The 4927-nt window shown below is 44.6% G+C and overlaps 1 pseudogene; it reads right to left on the bottom strand.

Annotated features, from left to right (window-relative positions):
- Positions 1–2639: 2639 nt before the first annotated feature.
- Positions 2640–3881, bottom strand: LOC145344236 (ras-related protein O-Krev pseudogene; annotated as a pseudogene).
- Positions 3882–4927: the final 1046 nt, after the last annotated feature.

Genomic DNA, 4927 nt, shown 5'->3' with positions numbered 1-4927 from the left:
AGACCTCTTGTGCTTGGTTTAAAGTGGAATTGCTGAAAATCTACAAGGCTTTTACATTTGGGTATTGTCTGTGGTTTTGCTAAGTGGAATAAGGTTTTAACAAAATAAATCCGGAGCACATTAATGCACAGACTCTCCTGGGATTGCAACTATAGAAGCACTAAACTCAAAGTATCTTAAAAGCAGGTTAGCAGTCTGCTAGCTCAGCCAGAGCTGGTGAATAGAATCATAGAATTCTCAAGTGCAGAAGGAGGCTATTCGGCCCATCGAGCCTGCACCGACAACACCCACCCAGGCCCTATCCCCATATCCCCATGCATTTACCCTGCTAGTTCCCTGGATGCTAAAAGGCAATTTAGCATAGCCAATTAACCAAACTCTCACAGTTTTGGAATGTGGGAGGAAACTGGAGCACCTGGAGGTGACACGGGGAGAAAGTGCAAACTCCACATAGACAGTGACCTGAGGCTAGAATTGAACCTGGGTCTCTGGCACTGTAAGGCAGCAGTGCTAACTGCTATGCCACTGTTAGATAGCTGTATATCAGAAAAATGTCAAGGTGGAGGATTTTGATTTTGGGGAATGGAATGCTTTCCATTTCCAGGATCCAGTATTTGTATCAAGCACATTTAAATGCTGTTCCCTGAAACAATTTCCTGCTGACTACAATAATAATATATCTCTGCTTTAACCTTAGGAGAGCATTCAATGCAAATGACGTCTATGCTACATTATTCATTTCTAACACTCTGGTCAAGAAACGACAAAGGGTTGTGAACGTAGCCCAGCCCATCACGCAAACCAGCCTCCCATCCCATCTACACTTCCTGCTACCTCGGAAAAGCGGCCAGCATAATCAAGGATCCCATGCCTTCCGGGCGTACTCTCTTCCACCTTCTATCGGGAAAAAGATACAAAAGTCCGAGACCACACACAAACCAACCTAAGAACAACTTCTTCCTTGCTGCCATCAAACTTTTGAATGGACCGACCATATATTAAGCTGATCCTTCTCTATGCCCGATCTGTGACTCCAACACCATATCTTGCCTTCTCTTACAAAGAACAACCCAGCACGGGAAACAGGCCCTTCGGCCCAACGAGCCCGCACCGCCGCATCACCCTACACCTATTCTACCCTGCATGTCTACGAATGGAACCCTACTCAGTCAGATTCAGGGAAGAAATAGTGTCAATTTGGTAAAAACCGATTAGCCTAAGAGCACATCTTTGGGGTGTGGGAGGAAACCGGAGCGCCCGGAGGAAACCCACACAACCACAGGGAGAATGCGCAAACTCCCACAGACACAGGCCCAAATCCATGTGTCTGCACAGCCAGCAGTGCTAGTCACTGAGCTGTTGCGGCGCCCGTCTACCGGTCCAGGATCAAGCACACACACCGACATGAAGTACTAGGCCACTCCCGGAACCTCCAGGAGCAGCCCACGCACGACCCGCCGTGTGCATGCCCCTCGTTTGACACGAGGTGGACCTCCACCTGTGGAATAAAGACAAAAATATTAATCTTACAGCTTGCCCTTCCGGTGTCTCCCGAGGTTTAACCCTATTTAATAGCCCCTACCATATCCCTCCATTCTCGTTTCACTCATGTGCCTATCTAACTGCATCTTAAACGAGTCCAACGTTCCTGCCTCCACCACCCTACTCGGTAGCGTGTTCCAGACCCCCACAACTCTCTGCGTAAAGAACCTTCTTCTCACCTCCAAATTATACCTCTCCCCCCTCACCCTTAAATGATGACCTCTCGTGTTCGTACCCAGTCTAGGGAGCAGTCTCTCACTATTAACTCTATCTATTCCCTTCAGTATCTTATATACTTCTATCATGTCCCCTCTCAATCTCCGTCTTTCCAAGGAGAATAGTCCCAGTTTCTTCAACCTCTCCTCGTAACCCAGTCCCCCCATGCCAGGCAACATCCTGGTAAACCTCCTCTGCACCCTTTCCAGAGACTCCACGTCCTTCCGGTAGTAAGGTGACCAGAACTGGACGCAGTACTCCAAATGCGGTCTAACCAACGTTCTGTACAACTGAAGCATTAGACGGCAGCTTTTATACTCTATGCCCCTTCCTATAAAGGCTAACATCCCATAAGCCTTCCTAACAACCTTCTCCACTTGTGACGCAACCTTCATGGATTTGTGAACCTGCACTCCCAGGTCCCTCTGTATGTCTATACTCCTAATCGGCCTACCTTTTATCACATAGCTCCTCTGTGCATTATTCCGTCCAAAATGCATCACCTCGCATTTGTCAGGATTAAATGCCATCTGCCACCTATCTGCCCACTGCACCAACCTATCTATATCCTGTTGTATCACCTGACAATCCAGTTCCGTACCCACCAACCCTGCCATCTTGGTGTCATCAGCAAACTTGCTGATCACACCACCTACGCCCTCTTCCAAGTCATTTATGTAGACTACAAAGAGGAGAGGTCCCAGTACTGAGCCCTGCGGCACACCACTGGTCACTGGCCTCCAGCCCGACAAGGTCCCCTCCACAACTACCCTCTGTCTCCTATTTCCCAGCCAGTTCTCAATCCACCTAGCTACCTGGCCTCGTATCCCATGCGCCTTAACCTTTTCCACCAGTTTTTTTTTAGAGTTGGTTTAGTATAATATATTTCAGCTTTGAGGGAGACATAGAAATCAGCTTTCCACAGTTTTCCTATAAAAGACCCATTTTTCCAAAGCATTATGCACAAAACATTTTAATTAGAATACAATTATATAGTGAAAGTAAGGTGATCTTGTAACTTCCCAATATAAAACGGAGCCACAATGACCAAAAGTAGATGTTAACTGTTGGGGTAAGTCCATCAAGGAACAATATGGACTAAAAATGTCAAAAACTATCCTTGAAGTATTAGTGCTCGATAGGGAGAAGAGGTGCAATGATAAAAGGCCAATATGTAATCAACTCTTAATTTCACTTGCAACATCTACAACATTGGAAATGTGTCCATGCTTTATTGTATAATCATACAACTAAACTCATCATTAAATCCACATTGGCTATAACCACTATGCAAAAAGGTGAAAATACTGTCTTTTCAAGCGATGCACATGGCAAATTTCAGGAACAGTATGTGCACAGTCTTCTGGAGATCTTTTTTATTTAAATCGAAGACATAAAAACGGGTGAAGCCTCTTCAGATATGTTAATTTTTTTTTTGAAATTGGAATGCTGGCACTTTCCAATTAGGCAACAGTTCTTCATACCTGGCTCAGACCTGCTGCAAAGCAGAAGTTTAAAGCAGCATACATTGGGATTTCTTCTTTTTACTCTTTTCCACTGGTGCTTTCCTATTGATCTGTCTGGCCAGGTCATAAAAGATCTCATTAACATTGATCTTTGACTTTGCAGAAGACTCTAAAAAGGCACAGTTGTTCCATTGTCTCGCTAGGTTCTGGCCCTGTTCTTTACCCACTACTCGCTCGTCTTCCAAGTCGCATTTATTGCCAACCAGAATCATCGGAACACTTTCAGTGTCCTTGACTCGTAGGATCTGTTCTCTCAGGTCCTGTAAGTCATTAAACGTTGACTGTGCGGTTATAGAATATACTAGTGCAAACCCCTGGCCGTTCTTCATGTACAGATCTCGCATTGCCGTGAATTGCTCTGTTCCTGCTGTGTCTTGCTTTCTGTAGGAGTCTTCTATTGTTGGGTCATACTTTTCAACAAATATTCCCTGGACAAACTGTACAGTCAGCGCAGACTTCCCCACACCTCCTGAACCGAGGACATCCAGTTTGTATTCGCGCATCCTGTGACGTTGTTGAACAGCGTCACTATCTCACTCTCTGTTGGTCTCTCCGCCGCCGGCTCTCCGACTCACTCCGCTCGAGCTCCTCTCACAACGTCACTTCTTCTCCCCTATATACTCTATGAACTGTATGCTTTGTCTGTATAGCGCACAAGAAGCAATACTTTTCACTGTATCCCAATACACGCAAAAATAATAAATCAAATCAATCTGACTTGTCATTAACTGAGATTATCTAAGAGATAATGAGTTAATTGCCATTTGCATTTAAAGCTCACTGATTTTATAATCATATTGCGAACCATGCTGCCATTAAGAATTTAAACATTGGATCTCCACTATTGTCAGCCTCACATAATCTTGCTGTAACGTTGTAATTTGCTTCCTTTGTTTAAATCCGGACACTTCTATATTCTGTGCTGTCTTCTGTTACATTCCTAGCAGTACCTAGAATAATTCCAATGTGTTTGCTATATGTACTTGTCTGTGCATCCTGGATTTATATTACTTAATCTTTACAAACCCAATTGCACAATCCAAGATGACGATAAATCACAGCATTCTGGCTCTGGTTGTCGCAAAAAAAATGAGATGAAAAGCTCCCTCTAGTGTCATTATCTCAAGGTTGCATAAGAACGAGGCTGGTTTATAGCTATGAAGACACTGTTGCAATTTAAGTTTGTTTATTTGTGTCACAAGTAGGCATACATTAACACTGCATTGAAGTTACTGTGAAAATCCCCTAGTCACCTGTTTGGGCACACTGAGAGAGAATTTAGCACGACCAATGCACCTACCCAGTGCGTCTTTCTGATTGTGGGAAGAAACCGGAGCACTCAGAGGAAGCCCATACAGGGGAGAAGGTGCAGACTCCACACAGACAGTGGCCCAAACCGGAATTGAAACCGGGTCCCTGGCACTGTGAGACAGCAGTGCTAACCACTGTGCCGTCTCGATGTAGGAAATAAGGCAGCCAAATTGTGCATTTCAATTTTCTGCAAACAGCAATCAGATAAAAAACCAGATAATCCCTTGAGTTTTACAGGCTGAAGGGTAAATATTGGACTGGAATGCGGGAGCATGCCACAGCTTTTCTTCAACTTGTTGAATGGGATGTTTTGTGTTCCTCTGAGAGGTTAG

Source organism: Carcharhinus amblyrhynchos, chromosome 6 (assembly GCF_965287045.1).
Source record: "Carcharhinus amblyrhynchos chromosome 6, sCarAmb.v2.hapA, whole genome shotgun sequence".
Taxonomy (NCBI): Eukaryota; Metazoa; Chordata; class Chondrichthyes; order Carcharhiniformes; family Carcharhinidae; genus Carcharhinus; species Carcharhinus amblyrhynchos.
The sequence above is the reverse complement of the archived record's forward strand: the minus strand, read 5'-3'. Positions and strand labels throughout refer to the sequence as shown.